Below are 23,108 nucleotides of genomic sequence, written 5' to 3'. Positions count from 1 at the left end.
ATACCTCGCAATTTCTTCCTTGATGATAGATTCCAGCATCTTCCCTATTACCGAAGTTAAACTCACTGGCCTATAATTTCCTGCTTTCTGCCTACCTCCTTTTTTAAACAGTGGCGTCACGTTTGCTAATTTCCAATCCACCGGGACCACCCCAGAGTCTAGTAAATTTCGGTAAATTATCACTAGTGCATCTGCAATTTCCCTAGCCATCTCTTTTAGCACTCTGGGATGCATTCCATCAGGGCCAGGAGACTTGTCTACCTTTAGCCCCATTAGCTTGCCCATCACTCCCTCCTTAGTGATAACAATCCTCTCAAGGTCCTCACCTGTCATAGCCTTATTTCTATCAGTCGCTGGCATGTTATTTGTGTCTTCCACTGTGAAGACCGACCCAAAAAACCTGTTCAGTTCCTCAGCCATTTCCTCATTTCCCATTATTAAAACGCCCTTCTCATCCTCTAACGGACCAATATTTACCTTAGCCACTCTTTTTTGTCTTATATATTTGTAAAAACTTTTACTGTCTGTTTTTATATTCTGAGCAAGTTTACTCTCATACTCTATCTTACTCTTCTTTATAGCTTTTTTAGTAGCTTTCTGTTGCCCCCTAAAGATTTCCCAGTCCTCTAATCTCCCAGCAATCTTTGCCACTTTATATGCTTTTTCCTTCAATTTGATACTCTCCCTTATTTCCTTAGATATCCACGGTCGATTTTCCCTCTTTCTTCCGTCCTTCCTTTTTGTTGGTATAAACCTTTGCTGAGCACTATGAAAAATCGCTTGGAAGGTTCTCCACTGTTCCTCAACTGTTCCACCATAAAGTCTTAGCTCCCAGTCTACCTTAGCTAGTTCTTCTCTCATCCCCTTGTAATCTCCTTTGTTTAAGATGTATAGGAGACGTAAATTAAGAAATAATACATAGTTGGAGGCTTGTTACTGGAATATATTACTGGGGACAAAGTGACTTGAGCATTTGGACAAATGAGCTGATCAGTGCGCCAGCAAGGATTTGTAATGGTAAGCCATATTTAACAAAACTGGATGAGTTTTTTTAGGAGTAAATAGGGAATAAACACAAAATGCTGTAAATACTCAGCAATATTGCCAGCATCTGTGAAGAGAGAATTACTTACAAGATAAAACATACCAGAAGTATCCCAAAACCACAGACTATTGTAAATCACTAGCTGCAGACAGCCTTCAATGTACTTTTATAATTCAATAAATGTGACTCAGCCTGTTGCAAAATTGCTGTATCTGGCACCTGGAAAACTGATACCAACCCTTACAGCTTGCGTTGTTTCTCGTGTCGATTCTTTGTAAATTCAGTATGAATTAGCCAGTGTGAGGTGGAGCAGGTTTTGTGAAGTGATAGGCCATTGGAAAATGGCAATCTCTTTGCCCACATGCGTAGTGGCAGAAAAAATGCTAAATTTCTTTGTTTGCATAGTTTTATTCCAGGGAAGGGGCAATTCGTCTGCTGCTATCTTTTGTAAATCTGCACCGTATTTTTTCCTAGGGCCTCAACATCTTATCTGAAGCGCGGTATCTAGAATTTCCCACAGCTCTCCAGCTAAGGCCTAACCAGTTATTTATAAAGTCAGCGTGTCATGACACCTTGGGGTAGTGCGCGGTCAATTCCAGCCCCACTTGACCCAGAGTCACAACACAAGTGAAATTAGATTTTATTTAAAATACCCAAGATCCTTGGTTGAGCCCAATAAATTACAGTCATCAGGTTTGTAACTTTATAACAGAAGTAACCGTTTATAATGCACAGGATTATAATTAAATGGACAGAAAATGTAACTGGCTATCTGCTAACCATTTCCCACCCCTCTCCCCCTTTCCTAACTTTCTCCACTCTCTAGACATACGCACACACAGACAAACAACACGGGAAAGGATGGTGGAAAGGGAAAGAAAATAGAAATAAAAATAGAAGGATAAGGATATTTGTGTGGGATGACATCCAGTCAATCTCTTTCTGAAGGTCAGGCTTTTGTTTTGGTACTTCTTCCTTGATATGATTTTCTCTGGTAAGGTTATCTAGTTTCTCTTCAGATTCAGCATAATTTCAGGTTCACAGCAAAGGTTGTACCAGGCACTAACTTTTCAGAACAATAGAGCAGTTTTTTCACTTCGGCAAGCAGGAGAGAGAGGTCAAAACACCTCTGCTCAGAAATTACCACGCTGGAACCAATCACTGACCATTGTCAGGTAGAGAACTGTCCCTTGCCTACCCACCAGTTGCTAGTTAACCAATTGAACCAACTCCCTCCAAAGTTGCTTCCTAAGATCCACTCAGTGCCAAAGGCTTCTGCCTTTCAAAATAAAGAAAACTGGGAACACAGTGCTTTGGCAAGCAAGCTGCTTTAACTTTTAATCTCCTGCTTAAAGACAACATGCTGAAGAACGTGCCCCACTTTATTGCAATGGTAACACTTAGGGTTTCGAGTCTCACCTCCACCCTCTGTACCTTTCGTCCTGGTCTGAGGAGGGAGTCTCGGATCCCAGCTATCCATTCCTAACCTTGGCAGCCTGCATTCCTTTCAATCTTCCACTTCCTATCCTTTTTAAAGTATGGAGGTTGTTGCTCATTCTGGGTGAGTGTGCTTAACACTCAATTTGGCTCTGTTTCGTTCCTTAGCTCTGGAGTCGCCAGGTATCATTAAGATACCGCCACACGTTTCAAGGTCAAGTTCAAAGCAATAAAACCATATACCAATTAATAAGTTCAAACAAATGAGTTTATTATAATACAATTATAAACTACTCATGCACACGCTAAGATGACTAAACTATTCCTACCACTAAATAGACCAATACTTATCTGAATAAGGAACTGCCGGATCAGGGGGACAGTGGCCTCTTGCTCTGCACTGGGTCTGCAGACTTCAGGTTGGTACGGGTTAAAAGGGGTCAGGAGTGTCTATCTCTGGTAGCGATCGTTGTGAGACACTTACTTGCTGGCGGCTGCTGTTCGAACCTCTCCTCTCTCTCGGTCAAGGTCTTCTTCGGTAAAAGCTGGTCAAGAGAGGAGGGTTGGTGAAGAAGAATGAACTGAGTTTGGGACCTGTCTTTTAAAGGTCCCAGGGCTTCGCGCCCTTTTGGGCGGACCCTCTATCTGCTGGGATCGATTGGGTCTCTTCCCAATCAATTTGTTTGAATCCCCCCCAATACTGAGGCTGTCCCTTGACTACTGGGCGGGCCTTCAGGTGCTTTGTCTTCGAACCCCGCTGGTGCCGGGGTTTCTGGCTTCCCATACAATGTTGCAATCACTTCCCTATTTGTGTCCTTTGTCCCTGGGATCGTTCCATTACTATGCTAACTGTCCCGGAGATTGCCTCATTAGTATGCGGAATGTTCGTTTCGGTGCTGTCTGCTCTCTTAGCAGACAGAATACACAGTGGCTTGTTGCAGCCTGCTTGTGCTGCAAATTTTGTCCATTTTACCCTGCAAGCTTTGCGTTCCTCCATTTTGTATTGGGGGAATGGCCAACTCCTGTGGCTACAAGGTGACAGAATAAAAGTTTACATTTATGCATCAGCCCATAACCATCTGCCATTATTGCTGCTTGTCTAGCGGTTATAACCCTTTGGTCTTCAACATGGGTTCTTATTACAGAGAATAGTGAATTCTTAAATTTTCCCCAAAGCCTGATAGTTTCAAGTCCCGTTGCTTGTACCCACCTATTAAAATTGTTTTGCTTAACCCTTTGAAATTCAGCATAAGTCTAGTTACTTAAATTCGGAAACAGTTGTATATATGCCTCTGGATCTAATTCATATGCACCCTGAATCGTCTATTTTACCTTGTCGTAATCATGAGATACCCTCTCTGACAGGGATGCATAACTTCCTGACTTCCTACGCTTGCCTCGTCAGTTTACTTTGCATGGTTAATGTTATCTTTTCCTTCGGCCACCCCATTTGAGTTGCTATTTTCTCAAATGCCATGACGAATGTGTCTGCATCTTTTAGCTCAAATTCTGATAGGGCCTGTACATATTTAAACATATCTCCACTAGTATTTGGACTGGGAAGACCTCCCTCTTGATGTTCCTCAACTTCTGTCTTTAACTCCAAACTTTTAAGTTGACATTCTCTTCCTCATTTCATTTCCTTTCGAAAAACACTTTTTCCTTTTTTTCCCGCATCTCCATTTAAAAAAAAAAAATTCCTTATCATGCTCGAACTGCAACAGAATACTCCAGGTCGGTTTACCCACTAGAAAGTGATTTTGGACTTCCGGTGGCGGCTATGAGGGAGTAGGTCGCACATTTGGTGGCTCCCGTTTCGGTCGGACTTTTGGACCTTTTCCCCCTCCTTTTTTGCGCTTTTGAGCGCGGAACTGGAAAGCAATAGTACTCAGGCGCTGAACCCATACAGAGTTGTATGGAAGCCGGAGGGACCGTAACAGCAGAAGAAGTGGTCAAGCAAGGCACGGTGGAGGCTGTGAGAGAGACCAAGATAGCCGATGTCTAGAGCAAGGCGCTGACAGCCCAGCCTACAATGGAGCAGCTGCTACAGGCCATGCAGGCGGGCCTTTTAGCTCTGAAGTGCGATAATTTGGAGCCGCTCCAGAAGTCAATTGACCGGTTGGAAAAAAGGCTGGACGATCAGGCTGAGAAGCTGGAGAAGATGGTGGAGGAGCAGGCCGACTTTCAAACGATGGCGGACGTGGAGATTCGGAGGTTGAGGGATCAGCAAAAAATGCTCCTGGAAAGGCCGGAGGACCTGGACAACAGATCTCGCCGGGAGAATGTAAGAATTGTTGGCCTCCCAGAGGGGGCTGAGGAGCTGGATGCTGCTGCTTACGTGGACGCTATGTTTCAGAAGCTGCTGGGGAATGAGGTGTTCCCTCGCCTGCCGGTGGTGGACAGGGCACACAGAGTGCAGGTAAGGCAGCCGCGACGAGGGGGTGCCGCACGAGTGATGGTGGTCCGATTCCACAGGTACCTGGACAAGGAGCGGTTTCTACAATGGGCCAAGAGCACACGAAGCTGTACTTGGGACAATGGCACCCTGCGTGTTTACCAAGACCTGAGTATTGAGGTGGCCAGGAGGAGGGGAGGCCAGAGGCAGGTGAAGGAGATTTTGTATAAGAACAAGGTGAAGTTCAGGCTGCTTTTTCCGGCGCGACTGTGGCTAATGTATGAGAGTCAGCACCACTATTTCGAGGAACCCGAGGAGGCAATGGACTTCGTTAAGAAGCAAGGGCTGGCCCTGAGCTGAGGACTCTTGGACTCATGGTAGAAGTTTTAAGTCTATTTTGTTTCTCTCTCGCTGTGAGTGATGCCTGCATGCTTGGGTTTTTTTGTTTTTTCGACCTTTTTAGGTTGATGTATTTTGTTTGCGATGTGTTTTTCTTGTTCTTTTTCGTGGTTTCCTTGAATGTTTCCTTTTTGGGTTTCTTGTTTGGTTGGAGTTTTGGTAGGGGGAAAAATATAAAAAAGTAAATAGTTAAAAAGGTGCGGTTATGATGGGGGTTTCGCGGGAATTTTTTGCAATCTTTTTCTGTGTTTGGAGGGGAAGGGCTGAGAGTGCCTGGTACTTATCTCTGTTTGATTTAAATTGCACTATTGTTGGGGATGTTTCTGACTCGTATAGAGTTTTTGTTTAAGCTGGGCTGGTTTGGGGAAGTGGTATGGATGGGCCCGGGGGAGGGGAGCCAGGGAACAATGGGTGAGAGATGCGCTGGCGCCGAAGCTGGGGGCCACCAGGCTAGCTGGGTGGGCTAGTCAACGGAAGCCAGGTGGGGGGTGTTCATATAGTTAGATTAGAGCAGGGGTTAGGTGGTAGGATGGTGTTGCTGGGGGGGTTGATCTGCTGACGAGGATGGAAATTGGACATGGCAACAGTCATGGGTGGAGCCGGCCAGGAGGTGGGCCAGAGGATGCGCCACACATGGCTGGGGGGCTGGCCAAGGAAAGGGGATGGCTGATCGACAAAGGTGGGGGGGCAAAGTGCCCCCCAACCAGGCTGATCATCTGGAATGTTAAACGGCTAAACGGGCCAGTGAAGAGGGCGCGTGTGTTTGCACATTTGCGGGTTCTGAAGGCGGACGTAGTCATGCTGCAGGAGACGCACCTGAAAGTGGCAGACCAGGTTCGGTTAAGGAAGGGCTGGGTTAGGCAGGTCTTTCATTCGGGGCTCGACACTAAGACTAGGGGGGTTGCGATCCTGATTAATAAAAGGGTTCAATTTGAGGCGGAGGGTACAGTTGCGGACGGGGGCAACAGATTTGTTATGGTTAGGGGTAAGTTCGAAGGGGTGAGAGTAGTCTTGGTTAGTGTGTATTCCCCTAATTGGGACGATGTGGATTTTATCAGGAGGTTGTGAGGGAAGATCCCCGACTTGGACTCGCGTAAACTGATTATGGGTGGGGACTTTAACACAGTCCTGGACCCGAGCCTGGATCGGTCGTCTTCAAAAACGGGCAGGTTCATGGAGCAAATGGGGGGAGCTGATCCATGGAGATTTAGCCGGTCGTCGGCGAGGGAGTTTTCGTACTACTCCCACGTACACAAGGTGTATTCCCGAATTGATTTCTTTGTCATAAGTAGGGACCTGCTGGCCGGGATGGTGGGGGCAGAATATTCGGCAATTGCCATATTGGACCATGCCCCGCACTGGGTAGATCTACACATTTGTAAGGATAGCTTTTAGCGCCCACAATGGAGGCTGGAAGTTGGATTGCTAGCGAACGAGGTGGTGTGTGAGAGACTCAGGAGATGCATGCAGAATTACCTACAGGTAAATGATACCAGAGAAGTCTCAGCAGCGGAGCTCTGGGAGGCACTGAAGACAGTGGTGAGAGGGGAGCTGATCTCAATCCGGGCTCATAGGGACAGGGCAGAAACGGACCGACTGGTTAAGGAAATTTTACGGATGGACAGGAGCTACGCGGGGTCCCCGAGGCCAGCTTTACTCAGGAAACGACAGAGGCTGCAGGCCGGGTTCGGGGTGCTGACTACAGGCAAGGCCGTAGAGCAGCTTAGAAAGGCAAAAGGCGGGATATATGAACATGGAGAGAAGGCCAGCAGAATGCTCGGGCAACAACTAAGGAAGAGTGAAGCGGCTAGGGAGATAGAAGGATAGTGGATGGGGAAGGAAATCTGGTGGGGGACCTGGCAGGGCTGAACAAGGTGTTCAGGGACTTTTATTGGAAGCTGTACACTTCGGAACCCCCCAGAGGACCGAGAGGGGATGAAGCAATTCCTGGACGGGCTGACCTTCCCAAGAGTGGATAGGGGGTTGGGAGATTTTCTGGGGGCCCTGGTCAGGATTGAAGAGGTATTGGGGGGCCTGAAGGTCATGCAGTCGGGTAAAGCCCCGGGGCTGGATGGGTATCTGGTGGAGTTTTATAAAAAGTTTGCCGAGATAGTGGAGCCGGTGCTGGTCAGGGTTTTTAACGAGGCTGATGCACCATCGATTGCACGCGAGGCGAGTGATTTACCAATGTCAGGCTTTAATTAACTAGAACACAGCCTGGCGATCGTCTACAGTGGAAAGGAACGATCGTCAGGCTTCTGAGCATTTATACCTCGTTGATAGAGGCGTGGTTAACTCAGCCTCTCGGCCAATCGGTCGAGAGGCACATGACCGACCAGGGCCAATGGTAAGCCGACGTTCTGGCCCAATGGCAGACGAGTATGCAGATCATATCATCACATTCACCCCTTACGGAGAAGGAAGGCGGGGGGGGGGGGGGGGGGTGTGAACGAGACCCGGGGTGGGGGGGGGGAAGAACTGATGATATGAGTAGCCGTCGGGAGAATAATTTTCTCTCCGTACCTTGTCGAATTTGGGGGCTTGCCACTGGCCCAGACATAACAATATTTACAAAAGGAAGTCCATGGGACCGTTGAACTCTAGATGGATTCGATCAGTCGTTTGGTGGTCCTTGACGTCCTGGCCGAGCGCCGTAGTGGAGGAGGTGTCGTCGGATCGGCTGATGGTCCTGCTGATGTCCTGGAGTCCGGGAGCGATAGACCTCGAGTAGTTTCCGTCACCTGAGCTGGCCGCGGAGACGCCACGGATGAGGGATGGGGAGCTGAGTGGGGTGCTGGGGTGAAAAAGGGGAGGGGGGGTCTGTGGTGGGGGGGGGGGCTGCACGCCGGCGGGTGCCAGGTCCCGGAGGGAGACCGTGTCCTGCCGACCATCGGGGTACTCCACATACGCATACTGCGGGTTAGCGTGGAGTAACTGGACATGCTCCACCAACGGATCGGACTTGTGCACCCGCACATGCTTCCGGAGCAAGATGGGTCCGGGGGTGACCAGCCACGTCGGGAGAGGGGATCCGGAGGACGACTTCCTGGGGAAAACAAGAAGACGCTTATGGGGTGTCTGATTAGTTGCAGTACAGAGGAGTGAGCGGATAGAGTGCAGTGCATCGGGGAGCACCTCTTGCCATCGGGAAATAGGGAGATTTCTAGACCGGAGGGCTAGTAGTATGGTCTTCCAGATGGTACCATTCTCCCGCTCGACCTGTCCGTTACCCCGGGGGTTATAGCTGGCCGTCCTGCTAGAGGCGATGCCCCTGTCAAGCAGGAATTGACGCAGCTCGTCGCTCATAAATGAGGACCCCCGATCGCTGTGAATGTACGCGGGGTAGCCGAACAGTGAGAAGATGGAGAGTAGGGCCTTAATGACGGTCGATGTGGTCATGTCGGGACAGGGAATGGCGAAGGGGAAGCGGGAGTGTTCGTCGATAACCGCCAGGAAGTAAATGTTGCGGTTGTTAGAGGGAAGGGGCCCCTTGAAGTCAATGCTGAGACGTTCAAAGGGGCGGGATGCTTTGATCAGGTGTGCGCGCTCGGGGCGGTAGAAGTGCGGTTTGCACTCGGCGCAGATGTGGCAGTCACGGGTTACTGTCCTGACTTCCTCGATAGAGTAGGGCAGGTTGCGGGCCTTAATGAAGTGGTGTAGGCGGGTCACCCCTGGATGGCAGAGGTCTGCGTGGAGGGAGCGGAGGCGGTCTATCTGCGCGCTGGCGCAGGTACCGCGGGACAGGGCATCAGGAGGCTCATTGAGCTTCCCAGGACGATACAAGATATCATAGTTGTACGTGGACAACTCGATCCGCCACCGTAAAATCTTGTCATTTTTGATCTTGCCCCTTTGTGCATTATCAAACATGAAGGCTACTGACCGTTGGTCTGTGAGGAGGGTAAACCTCCTGCCGGCCAAATAGTGCCTCCAATGTCGCACGGCTTCGACTATGGCCTGGGCTTCCTTTCCACAGATGGGTGGCGGAGTTCGGAAGCCTGGAGAGTTCTGGAGAAGAAGGCCACGGGTCTGCCCGCTTGGTTCAGGGTGGCCGCCAGAGCTACTTCTGAAGCGTCGCTCTCGACCTGGAAGGGGAGGGCCTCGTCGATGGCACGCATCGTGGCCTTTGCGATGTCCGCTTTGATGCGGCTAAAGGCTTGGCAGGCCTCCGTCGACGGCGGGGAAGGTCGTGGTTTGCATGAGGGGACGGGCCTTGTCCGCGTAGTTGGGAACCCATTGGGCGTAGTATGCGAAAAACCCTAGGCAGCGTTTGAGGGATTTGGGGGTATTGGGGAGAGGGAGTTCCATCAGGGGGCGCATGCGTTCGGGGTCGGGGCCTATCACTCCGTTACGCACTACGTAGCCGAGGATGGCTAGGCGGTCGGTGCTAAACACGCATTTATCTTTATTGTACGTGAGGTTAAGGAGTTTTGCGGTTTGGAGGAATTTCTGGAGGTTGGCGTCATGGTCCTGCTGGTCGTGGCCGCAGATGGTGACATTATCAAGGTACGGGAAGGTAGCCTGTAATCCGTACTTGTCGACCATTCGGTCCATCTCCCTTTGGAAGACCGAGACCCCATTCATGACGCCAAACGGAACCCTAAGGAAGTGGTAGAGGCGCCCGTCAGCCTCGAACGCAGTGTACAGTCGGTCACTCGCGCGGATGGGGAGCTGGTGGTAAGCGGACTTAAGGTCCACAGTTGAGAAGACCTTGTATCTCGCGATCTCGTTTACCATGGTAGAGATACGGGGGAGAGGATACGCGTCCAGTTGCGTAAACCGATTGATGGTTTGGCTATAATCGATGACCATCCGGTTTTTCTCCCCCGTCCGGACCACCAGCACTTGGGCTCGCCAGGGACTGTTGCTGGCCCCGATGACCCCTTCCGTCAGCAACCTCTGGACCTCGGACCTGATGAAGAATCGGTCCTGGGCGCTGTACCGTCTGCTCCGTGTGGCGACGGGTTTGCAATCGGGGGTGAGGTTAGCAAACAGGGAGGGAGGGTCTACTTTGAGGGACGCGAGGCTGCAGACAGTGAGGGGGGGGTATAGGGCCGCCGAATTGAAAAGTCAAGCTCTGCAGGTTGCACTGGAAGTCCAGTCCTAGGAGTGCCGGTGCGCAAAGGTCAGGGAGGACAAGGAATTTATAATTTTTAAAAACCTTCCCTTGGACCGTGAGGTCCGCGATGCAGCACCCGGTGATGTGGACGGAGTGCGAACCTGAGGCTAAACCGATTTTGCGTGTTACGGGATGGACAGGGAGCGCGCAGCGTCTTACCGTGTCAGGGTGAACGAAGCTTTCCGTGCTCCCGGAGTCCAGCAGGCAGTCTGTCTTGTGGCCGTTGAGGTGGATCAGCGTAGTCGTTTTGGCGAGCGTGCGTGGATGAGACTGGTCGAGTTGAACGGCCGCAAGCCGTGGAGAAAATCCGTCGTCGCTGTCCGATTCCATGTTGGAGGGAGCTTGCGTGGCAGATGTGGAAGTCGGACTTCCGGTTGCGGCTATGACCAGCTAAGTCGCACATTTGGCAGCTCCTGCGACAAAGGTGTTTAAGGGCCGATTGGAGGGCCCCGACGGTACTGTAAAGACGAATCCCGGTGGGGGAAGGCTCCCTGAGGAGAGTGAGACCAACTTTATGGTCGGTACTCGGAGAGGGGCGACAAAAAAAGCGGCAGCAGCTCCCCAAAAAAAGCGGGGGAAGAGGACCAAAATGGCGGCCGGTGGTGCACTAGAAGATTGGAGAAAATGGGCGGAGGAGCAGCAGGCCGCTCTCCTCCGGTGTTTTACGGAGCTGAAAGTGGAACTCTTAGAGTCCATGAACGCGACGACCACAAGGCTGATGGGGGCCCAGGCGACCCAAGAGGCGTCGATAAGAGAGCTGCAGCAGGAGATGGCGGTGAGGGAGGAGGAAGCCACGGTCCTCGTGGGAAAGGTGGAGGTGCACGAGGCACTCCACCTGAAATGGCAGAGCCGCTTTGAGGAGCTGGACACGCGAATGAGGCGGAAGAACTTGAGGATCCTGGGCCTAGCAGAAGGCCTGGAGGGGCCTGATCTCCCGAAATATGTAGCGGAGATGTTGAGCTCCCTGATGGGAGAGGGGGCCGGTCCATCGCCCCTGGAGCTGGAAGAAGCATATCGGGTCATGGCTAGGCGGCCTAGGGCAAACGAGCCCCCGAGGGCGGTGCTGGTGCGGTTCCAGCGTCTCTGCGATCGGGAGAAAGTGCTGAGGTGGGCCAAGAGGGAGAAAAGCAGCAAATGGGAGAATTCGACGGTGCGGATATATCAGGACTGGAGTGCGGAGGTGGCAAAGCGGCGGGCCCGGTTTAACCGAACGAAGGCGGTGCTGCACGCAAGAAGGATCAAGTTTGGAATGCTGCAGCCAGCGCGCTTGTGGGTCACCTACAAGGACCAGCACCATTACTTTGAGACCCCAGAGGAGGCATGGACTTTTGTTCGGGAGGAAAAGCTGGACCTGAACTAGAACTTGGGAACGCCGGCGGTCGAGGCCGCCCGAGTACCCTTGACTGATCAAGTGGCCCATGTCTTTCTTAGGCCAGGTCGGAACTTGGTTAAAGTTGATGGATCGTTTGGTTTCTTTGAAACTTGTGTTATGGGGGGTTTCTTTGTTCCTTTTTGTGTGTCTCTTCCCGTTGCCAACTTCCCTTAATTATTGTTGTTGTAGGGGGGGCTTTTTTACTGTTTTTTGATCTGTTCTTTAAGGGTTATGGTTACTGTTGGTTAAGTACGTTATTATTGGGTAGTTATTTAGTTATTTAGTTATGCAGGCATAGTTATGTATTTATGTATTATTTGCGATTTGTTATTTATATTGTTATATGGTTAAGTTGGGGAGGCGGGACGGGGGGGGAGCAAGTTGGTTATGCGTGTTTTCTTTTTCTCTTTTTTCTTCCTCTCGTTTTAAGGGGGCTTTGTTATCGGCGTGGATGGGGACGGGGGTGGAATTGAAGATGGCGGGGTAGGGTGTGGCCGGGCGAAAGCGCGGGCTCTCCCCTGTTTCCCGCGCGCGGGACGGAGGAAGGGGGAGGAGAGAAGAGTGGGGTGTGGCCAGCAATGGCGGCTTTTCCCGCGCTGAAGCGGAGTCAGAGAGGGATGGCAAGGGGGGGGGGGGGGGGGGAGGCCCCTCCCCCCCCCACATCGGGAGGAGTCGGAGTGTGGCAGGGGCAGCCGGGTCAGCGAAAACCAGCTGACTCTCGGGAGTACGATGGTGGATACACTGCGGCTAGGAGGGGTCCTAGCCAGGGAGGGGGGGGGGGGGGGGAAGGGGGGTTAGGGGGGGATACCGGGTTGCTGCTGGAAAGGCTGAGGACGGGAAGGGAAGAACGGGAGGAGAGAGGGGGGGGGCCATCGCCATGGGGAACGGGTCAGAAGGGGAGGGTCGACCCGGGGCGAACAGGGGACAGAACATGGCTAATAGACAGGGGAAAGGGACGGGTCGCTCCGCGACCCGGTTGATTACTTGGAATGTGAGGGGGCTGAACGGACCGGTCAAGAGATCAAGGGTTTTTTCACACCTAAAGGGACTGCAGGCGGATGTGGCAATGTTGCAGGAGACTCACTTGAGAGTAGTAGACCAGGTGCGCCTGAGAAGGGGGTGGGTGGGACAGGTGTTCCACTCAGGCTTGGACGCAAAGAACCGGGGGGTGGCGATTTTGGTGGGAAAGAGGGTGTCGTTCGTGGCGGCGCAGGTGGTAGCAGATAAGGAGGGTAGGTACGTGATGGTGAAGGGTAGGCTGCAGGGAGAGAATGTGGTGCTGGTAAATGTATATGCCCCGAATTGGGATGACGCGGGTTTTATGAGGCGCCTGTTGGGCCTCATTCCGGGTCTGGAGGCAGGAGGCCTGATCATGGGGGGGGACTTCAACACAGTGCTCGACCCTGGGCTGGATAGATCGAGTTCCAGGACGAATAGGAGGCCGGCAGCGGCGGAGGTGCTAAGGGGGTTCATGGAGCAGATGGGGGGGGGTAGACCCTTGGAGATTTGGCAGGCCAAGGGCGAGGGAGTATTCTTTTTTCTCCCACGTCCACAGGGTGTACTCCAGAATAGACTTTTTTGTACTGAGCAGGGGGCTGATTTCGAGAGTGCAGGACATGGAGTACTCGGCCATTGCGATTTCGGACCATGCACCACACTGGGTAGAGGTAGAACTGGGGGAAGCACGGGACCAGCGCCCGCTGTGGCGCCTGGATGTGGGGCTGCTGGCGGACGATGAGGTGTGCGGAAGGGTCCGGAAGGGCATTGAGAGATATCTGGGCACGAACGACACGGGCGAGGTGAAGGTGGGGGTAGTATGGGAGGCCCTGAAAGCAGTGATCAGAGGAGAGCTGATCTCCATAAAGGCACACAGAGAAAGGAAGGAGAGGCAGGAGAGGGAGAGACTGGTGGGGGAACTTATAGAAGTGGACAGGAGATATGCGGAGACACCAGAGGAGGGGCTGTTGAGGGAGCGGCGCAGTTTACAGGCCCAGTTTGACCTACTGACCATTAGGAAGGCGGAGACGCAATGGAGAAGGGCACAGGGTGCGGTCTATGAGTACGGGGAAAAGGCGAGCAGGATGCTAGCACACCAGCTGCGCAAGCGAGATGCAGCCAGAGAGATTGGGGGAGTGAGAGAGAAGGGAGGGAACGTAGTGCAGAAGGGGCAAGAGGTGAATGGGGTCTTCAGGGATTTCTACAGGGAATTGTACCGGTCTGAGCCGCCCAGGAGGAGGGGGGGAATGGAGAACTTCCTCGATAGATTGAGGTTCCCAAAGGTCCAGGAGGAACGGGTGGAGGGGCTGGGGGCGCCGATAGAGCTGCAGGAACTAGTTAAAGGGATAGGCCAGATGCAGGCGGGGAAGGCGCCGGGGCCGGATGGGTTCCCGGTGGAATTTTATAAGAAGTATGTGGACTTGGTGGGTCCAGTGCTGGTGCGAGCCTTCAATGAGGCGCGAGAGGGGGGGGCTCTGCCCCCGACAATGTCACAGGCCCTGATCTCCTTGATCCTGAAGCGGGACAAAGACCCTGTACAGTGCGGGTCCTATAGGCCTATCTCCCTCTTGAATGTAGATGCCAAACTGTTGGCAAAGGTCCTGGCAACCAGAATAGAGGATTGTGTGCCAGGGGTAATCCATGAGGACCAGACGGGTTTCGTAAAGGGACGACAACTTAATACAAATGTCCGGAGGCTGTTGAATGTAATTATGATGCCAGCAGTGGAGGGGGAGGCTGAGATAGTGGTAGCACTGGATGCGGAGAAGGCATTCGATAGGGTGGAGTGGGAATACCTGTGGGAGACGCTGGAACGGTTTGGGTTTGGGGAGGGATTTATCAAGTGGGTGAAGCTGCTGTATTCGGCCCCGATGGCGAGTGTGGTTACAAACGGGAGGAGGTCGGAGTATTTTGGGCTCCATCGAGGTACCAGGCAGGGATGCCCCCTATCCCCCTTACTATTTGCATTAGCGATCGAACCGTTGGCGATGGCACTGAGGGGTTCAGGGGGTTGGAGAGGACTGACAAGGGGAGGGGAGGAGCATCGGGTATCACTCTATGCGGATGATTTGTTGTTGTATGTGGCGGATCCGGAAGGGGGAATGCCGGAGGTAATGGAAATACTAGCGGAGTTTGGGGACTTTTCGGGATATAAATTAAATGTGGGTAAAAGTGAGGTCTTTGTGATACACCCGGGAGATCAGGGGGAGGGAATTGGGCGGCTCCCCTTTAGGAGAGCAGTAAAGAGCTTCAGGTACTTGGGGGTGCAGGTGGCAAGGAACTGGGGGACCCTCCACAAGCTGAACTTTTCAAGGCTGGTGGAGCAGATGGAGGAGGAGTTCAAGAGGTGGGACATGGTACCGCTGTCGCTAGCAGGGAGGGTGCAGTCAGTCAAAATGACGGTCCTCCCGAGGTTCTTGTTTCTGTTCCAGTGCTTGCCCATCTTCCTCCCCAGGGCCTTCTTCAAGAAGGTAACTAGCAGCATTATGGGCTATGTGTGGGCGCATGGCACCCCTAGAGTGAGAAGGATTTTCTTGGAACGGAGTAGGGACAGTGGAGGATTAGCGCTACCCAATCTTTCCGGATACTACTGGGCGGCGAACGCATCGATGGTGCGCAAGTGGGTGATGGAGGGGGAGGGGGCAGCTTGGAAACGTATGGAGAGGGCGTCCTGCGGCAATACAAGCCTGGGGGCGCTAGTAACGGCACCATGGCCGCTCCCCCCCACAAGGTATACCACGAGTCCGGTAGTGGCGGCCACCCTTAAAATCTGGGGGCAGTGGAGGCGACACGGGGGAAGTGGGGGGTCTGATGGCGGCGCCACTGAGAGGGAACCACAGATTTGTCCCGGGGAACACTGGCGGGGGATTCCAGAGCTGGCACAGGGCGGGCATCAGGCAACTGAGGGACATGTTCATAGAGGGGAGGTTTGCGAGCCTGGGAGAGCTGGAGGAGAAATTTGAGCTCCCCCCGGGGAACACGTTTAGATACCTGCAGGTGAAGGCATTTGCCAGACGACAGGTGGAAGGATTCCCCTTGCTTCCCGATGGAGGGGCGAGTGATAGGGTGCTGTCAGGGGCCTGGGTCGGAGAAGGGAAGGTCTCGGACATCTACAAAATAATGCAGGAGGTGGAGGAGGTACCGATAGAGGAGCTGAAAGACAAGTGGGAAGCGGAGCTGGGAGAGCAGATAGAAGATGGGACATGGGCGGATGCCCTAGAGAGGGTCAATTCGTCGTCGTCGTGCGCAAGGTTGGGCCTCATCCAATTTAAGGTGCTGCACAGAGCCCATATGACGGGGACTAGGATGAGTCGGTTCTTCGGGGGGGAGGACAGGTGTGTTAGGTGTTCGGGAAGCCCTGCGAACCATGTACATATGTTCTGGATGTGTCCGGCACTGGAAGAGTTCTGGGAGGGGGTGGCGGGGACGGTATCGAGAGTGGTGGGAACCAGGGTCAAACCAGGGTGGGGGCTAGCGATTTTTGGGGTTGGGGTGGAGCCAGGAGTACAGGAGGCAAGGGAGGCCGGAATATTGGCCTTTGCGTCCTTGGTAGCTCGGAGAAGGATCTTGATTCAGTGGAGGGACACAAGGCCACCAAGCGTTAACACCTGGTTAAACGACATGGCAAGCTTCATCCAATTGGAAAGAATCAAATTCGCCCTAAGAGGGTCGGTACAGGGGTTCTTCCGGCGGTGGCAGCCCTTCCTTGACTTTCTGGATCAGAGATAGGAACCGGAGGCCGAAACAGCAGCAACCCGGGGAGAAAAGGGGGGGGGGGGGGGGGGGAGGGAGGGGGGGGGGGGGGATAGCAACGAAGGGAGCACGTCAGCGGGGGGTCGCGGGCAAGGACTGCCCGAGGCCATCGGCAGAAAGGGAAAAACGGTTTGGTTGCTAGACTGATAGCGCGGAGGGGGGGGGGGAGGGAGGGTGGGGGGGTGCGCGCGGGGGAGGGCGTGGGGAGGTTTTTCCAGGGGGGACTTGTGGTGTTATAATTTAAAATGTAATAGGGGTAAATGTTTGTATCGAAAAATTTCAATAAAAATTATTTTAAAAAAAAAAGATGTGGAAGTCGGTGGACAGGATCCATATGTGGGGTGAACGGCCGCGAGCCGTGGAGAAAATCCGTCGTCGCTGTCCGATTCCATGCTGGAGGGACCTTGCGTGGCAGATGTGGAAGCCGGTGGCCAGGATCCCCAGGTGAGGTCTGTTCCCCAAGATGGCGGCGCCCAGGACCCGCACGTGGGGTAGGGGCCCCAAGATGGCGGCGCCCAGGACCCGCACGTGGGGTCGGCACCCCAAGATGGCGGCGCCCAGGAAGCCCTCGTGGCCGCTGGAGGCGGAGCTAGCGTTCCCGGCGCTGTGAGCGGAGAGACGCGCAGGCCGGCTCCAAGAGGTGAGTGACCGGCATCAGCTGCGGGGATGCACAAGCCGGCTCCAGGACGCCGGCTAGGTGCATCAGCTGTGGGGATGCGGAAGCCGGCTCCAGGACGCCGGCTAGGTGCATCAGCTGTGGGGATGCGGAAGCCGGCTCCAGGACGCCGGCTAGGTGCATCAGCTGTGGGCGGAGGTAAGGCGCGCGGGCCGGGTGCGCGGGGGCGGGGGGGAGCCGAGTCGCGCTGCGGGCAGGCAGGGACCGGGGGGGCCCGGAGAGGCGAGCCGGTCGGGCGCCGGGGCCCGGGGGTGGGGGGAGCCGGGGTCCGGGAGCGAGGGAAGCAGGGCCGCTGCGGGCAGGCAGGGACCAGGGGGGCCCGGAGAGGCGAGCCGGTCGGGCGCCGGGGCCCGGGGGCGGGGGGGAGAAACGTGCGCGGCGGGCAGGCAGAGGCCTGGAGTGGCCGGGGAGGTGCGCATGTCGGCCGGCGGGGCGCGAGTCGGGAGCAGCTGGGGCGGCCCTGGGGGAGAGAGGGAGGCACACAGGCCGTTTGCAGAGGCCTGGGGGAGGGGGGGAAGAGTGCTGTGCAGCTTCCAGAAGCGCTGCAGCCAGCGATTTGGCCTGGCAGACCGTGGAGTAGTGGCCCTTCTTCCCGCAGCTCTTACAGAGGGCGGAGCGGGCTGGGCAGCGCGAGCGAGGGTGCTTAGCGTACCCACAAAAGTAGCAGCGGGGCCCCGCGGATTTATCGGGGCGCCCCGCGGCACAAGCCTGAGGGAGGCCGGGGAGCGGTGGGTAGCTGGTGGGAAGCGTGCCAGGAGGCGGCCTGGCCAGGGTCATAGGTGCGAGCGCTTTGATCTGCGACCTCCAGGGAGGCGGAGAGAGTCAGTGTCTCCGTTAAACTGAGTTCGTCTCTTTCCAGCATCCGCTGGCGGATCACGGGGGACAGCATCCCAGCCACGTAAGCGTCTCTGACGAGTAGCTCCATGTGCTCTGTAGTGGACACCGCTTCACAGGCGCAACCTCTCCCCAGGGCACAGAGGGCCCGGGCGTATTGGTCTAGAGACTCACTGGGGACCTGCTTTCTGATGGCCAGCAGATGTCGAGCGAATACCCTGTTGATCGGTTTGAGGAATTGTCCTTTTAGCTTCCGTATAGCGTCATCATAATCTGTTTCGTCTTCGATTATTGAGTAAGCGGCAATACCCACGCTGGAGTGGAGGACGTGCAGCTTCTGTGCCCCGGTGGGGGGGGTGGTTGTAGATGCCAGGAACCCTTCGAGGCAAGTCAGCCAGAGTTTGAAAAGTTCTGTAGAGTTCGGAGTTTGCGGGCTGATGCGGAGGCATTCGGGCTTGATGCGGAACTCCATCTTCAAAGTTGGAGTTAATTAAATTGATGCACCATCGATTGCACGCGAGGCGAGTGATTTACCAATGTCAGGCCTTAATTAACTAGAACACAGCCTGGCGATCGTCTACAGTGGAAAGGAACGATCGTCAGGCTTCTGAGCATTTATACCTCGTTGATAGAGGCGTGGTTAACTCAGCCTCTCGGCCAATCGGTCGAGAGACACATGACCGACCAGGGCCAATGGTAAGCCGACGTTCTGGCCCAATGGCAGACGAGTATGCAGATCATATCATCACAGAGGCAAGAGACAGAAGGATTCTACCCCCGACGATGTCGCAGGCCACTATTTCGCTTATTCTGAAACGGGATAAAGACCCGGAGGCTTGTGGGTCTTACAGGTCGATATCTTTGATCAACGTAGACGCTAAGTTACTGGCCAAGATCTTGGCGACTAGAATTGAGGACTGTGTACCGGACGTAATTGCGGAGGACCAAACCATGTTCGTAAAGGGTAGGCAACTGGTGGCCAATCTAAGAAGGCTGCTTAATGTGATTATGATGCCCCCGGAGAGCAGGAAAGCAGAGATAGTGGTAGCTATGGATGCGGAAAAGGCTTTTGACCGGGTTGAGTGGGACTATCTGTGGGAGGTGCTGGGACGGTTTGGGTTCGGGTAGGGGTTCATTGACTGGGTTAGCTGTTATATCAGGCCCCAGAGGCTAGTGTAAGGACGAACAGGACAACATCAGATTACTACAGACTGCACTGTGGGACAAGACAGGGTTGCCCTCTCTCCCCATTGCTGTTCACGCTGGCCATAGAGCCCCTGGCAATTGCTCTGAGAGCTTCAAGGGACTGGTTCGATCCCGGCTCTGGGTCACTGTCCGCGTGGAGTTTGCACATTCTCCCCGTGTCTGTGTGGGTTTCACCCCCACAACCCAAAGATGTGTAGGGTACGTGTATTGACCACACTAAATTGCCCCTTAATTGGAAAAAGAAATGAATTGGGTACTCTAAATTTATTTAAAAAAAATAAATAAATAAACCCAATTATTTCCCTTGCTTCCACTTTATGGGGGTGATTCTCTGCCCACGGTGCACTTGGCACACACATAGCTATTTCCGGAGAATTGTGGGAGAGCCCCTAAATGGGCAATGCTCCCTGCTCACATTTAAGCATTAAAATATGCTCCACCTGCTTCAAGCCGGAGTTTCCTGGCTCCTGAGATTCTCCACTCCCACCAGCACAGAGTGAGGCTGGCGGGATTCGCAACAGTGGCATGATTCTAATCCCTGTTGTGTCCAGTGCACATCCTGTTATTCCTGGAAAATAGCCGAGGGCTACTAAACGGGATTCGGGCGGGTGCAGAATCCCAGCCCGTGGCACCCGATGCGTTCCGGGAGTTCACACCCTCACTGGGCATGAGCCAGACTTGCATATTTCAATGAGTCTTTAAACTCATTTAAATATGCTGAGCCCATTCAAGGCTGGAGTCTCCCGGCTTCCGGGATTCACCGCCCACGCAGGCACAGTCTGCGGCCGGCGCGAATGAATACCAAAAACGGAAACGAGACATGATGGCCACGCTGAAGGTCTTGGAGGCTATTGGAGCCCTCGATTGGTCAGGGACAGGGCACTGCCAGGGGGCGTGGCCTGAAAGTGGGCTTGGCCAGAACAGGGCAGGACATGAAGTGGGCCATGAAAGACAGGGGGTGGGGAACATTGAAGGGGGGCGGATTGGGGTGGCCATGAAAGGGGGGTATGGGGTATTTGGCAACCCCATAACAGTGTCTCTGATGTGGTGGGGGGGGGGGGGGTAGTGGGCGGTTGGTCGCTCTGGTGTTGACGATTGGCACATGGGGCTTGAAGAGAAACCCTTTGGGAAGTTGGGAGGGTCCCAATTCCAGCAATCCTGCACTCTCACTTTGAAATTGGGATGCTGATCTCTGTGAGGCCCAGCTTACTGGGGTCTTTGGGACTCACACACCAGGGTGAATTCTCTGCCTCCCCAGCCCAAAGTTTCTTGGTGGCGCTCTGTCGCTGGCAGCAGGATTCTCCATTCCCGCCGCTGGCCAATGGGATTTCCCATTGTTGCCACCCCACAAACAGCCGGGAAACCCGCAGGCGGGTGTGTGCTGCCACCTGAAGTAAAAAAACTCACCACTGTTCTTAGAATTCCCCCTATACCAAAAAGGGTCAATAAGACATTCTAAATGGTGAACAGGGATTCTCACTCCCTGACTCCTATAGAGACTTAGGTGGGTGCTATTCAGGTCAATCTATATTTTAAAGTTATCTCCGAGGATAACCCATATCTTCATAGAAGATTTCATCTACTTACCACTTAGTAGCCTGGGTCCCGCGTTGCTAAGTAAGTAAAGTAGACTTTGTAATAACCACTGTTTCAGGTTAAAACTTTTAAGTTATTTTATTATTATTATTTTTTCTTTTAAAAGATAAAATTACTGTCTTTACAGAAAAGTAAAAATATCTTGCTTCTGGATTCTCTTGGTTGGTTGAAAACACCTTCAGGTCTGCCTTGACAATCTCTCTTCTTTATCTTTTGGTTTTCTCCTGATGGATTTGCTGTTCTGCTCAGTTTCCGAGTTCTATCCTTCCCATATACCGAGGGCAGCTATGAGAGCTGACTCTGCTGGCTGTTACCGATTTTGGGTTCATATTTCCCTTCTAGCAGTTATTAAGTTTATATGACATTATCGTAAAGTAACTTTGTTTTGCTCTTGATTGTTCAATGTACCTTTAACCTTAATTACTTCTAACCCGACTATGTATTCATGTTGAGCATGACTTTAGTTCATCGAACTCTGATTACATTTTTTTCCTTTGTAATGTTCAAAAGTGCTTTGATCCTCGAGGGGTTCTGGTTCCTGTCACTTCTAAAGTTGCTTTATTACCAAATATTGCCCGTAGCCTGTCAGAACTCCGACTCCGATTTGGGGTTAACTTGTGCTCTCGTGGACACGTCGTCTCCGGCTTCCCATATTCAACTTGTGTCAGCAAAATTTCACACCTGAACATTTGTCACCTAATTCAACTGAAGATCCTGGCAATTCTTTAATAACTGCTTACTAAAATAATTAACTTCAAAGAATGTGCAAAATATTGTTTCCCTTCATGTAACTAAAAGTTCAATCTGCTTTAACTTGAAAGACATGCATCAGTTTTACAGCCTGAGTAGTCACAAGCTGTTTTCTTAACGCCTGTTTGATAAAGGCTATCTGCATTCCAAAACCGTCTTTTGCTGCTGCTGTTAACCCGTCGCGGGATTTTTCCCTCCATTTGCCCATGTACCCTCAGGTCAGGTTTTGCCAGACTTCCAAGTTTCCAATGACATATTTTCCCATTTTTACTTTACACGCTGGAACAGAAAATTCACCCCAGCGGAGAGTTTACCCCATCATTTCTTGCTGGATTTCACCCTAGGTTCTAAAAAAAAACTAAGTGTGAAAGAATTGGGATGGGAATCGCAACGGGACAGCTGGTGGGATTCGCACCAGTTTTCCCTCCCGAAATGACACTTGGGGCGATCTTTTTCCACCGCGTTGTGGCCAGCAATGGTCCCATTATGTATAGCGAGAGACTCCAAAAACGGGTTTTGTGCCGGGCGACGAGACAGCATGTGATGCACCCAACCCGCTACACCCGACGCAATCTGGATCATCCCCTCACTGGGTGTGATCCAGATAAGCATATTTAAATGAGTCATTAGGCTTATTTAAATATGCACAGCTGATTTCGAGGCTGCAGTCTCCTGGCTCCTGGTATTAACCAGCCCCACCAGCTGCCATGAATTAGCGTTGGTCTCCAGAAACGGAAACCAGACATGATGGCCACGCCGGGAGACTCGGAGGCCATACTGTTTTGTCACAAAGGACTTTATAAATAGGTACTCAGTAATTTCCCTGGTTTGTTGAAGGAGCGCACAAAAAATATGTGCTTTCAATCTCAAGAATTATTATTCCATAGAATTGTACTAAAACTACCCTGCTCGCAGCGACTGTGATTCAAAATGTTGTGGGTGGCACGGTAGCACAGTGGTTAGCACTATTGCTTCGCAGTGCCAGGGTTCCAGGTTCGATTCCCGGCTTGGGTCACTGTCTGTGCAGAGTCTGCACGTTCTCCCCGTGTCTGCTTGGGTTTCCTCCTGGTGCTCCGGTTTCCACAAGTCCCGGGAAATGTGCTTGTCAGGTGAATTGGAGATTCTGAATTCTCCCTCTGTACCCGAACAGGCGCCGGGATGTGGCGACTAGGGCATTTTCACAGTAACTTCATTGCAGTGTTAATGTAACCCTACCTGTGAGAATAAATATTACTATTGTTGTTATTATTATGTACTTCCATAGAATCCCTACAGTGCAGAAGGACACCATCTGGCGTATCGAGAGTGCATCGACCCTCCGAAAGAGCACTGTAACTCGGCCCACACCCCCACCCAACCCTCAACCCCCAACATTGATCATGGCCAATCCACTAAACCTGCACAGCTTTGGATATTTGTATCATTATTCTTAGACCTAAGTTGAGCAATGAACCTCTTTAAGTCTTTGTGGGTCATTTTAATCTTAAACCGTCTTCCAATAAATAAATTAAAAACCTGTGTTTTGCAATC

At 52.6% G+C, this 23,108-nt stretch overlaps 1 protein-coding gene across 1 annotated transcript in view; it reads left to right on the top strand.

The window, feature by feature from the left end:
- LOC119969932 (ankyrin repeat domain-containing protein 31-like) overlaps positions 1–23,108 on the top strand; it is a 273,205-nt gene that overhangs the window by 50,458 nt on the left and 199,639 nt on the right. The window lies entirely within an intron of this gene.

The sequence above is a fragment of the Scyliorhinus canicula genome, chromosome 8 (assembly GCF_902713615.1).
Source record: "Scyliorhinus canicula chromosome 8, sScyCan1.1, whole genome shotgun sequence".
Lineage (NCBI taxonomy): Eukaryota > Metazoa > Chordata > Chondrichthyes > Carcharhiniformes > Scyliorhinidae > Scyliorhinus > Scyliorhinus canicula.
This window is presented reverse-complemented; position numbering and strand designations above follow the sequence as displayed.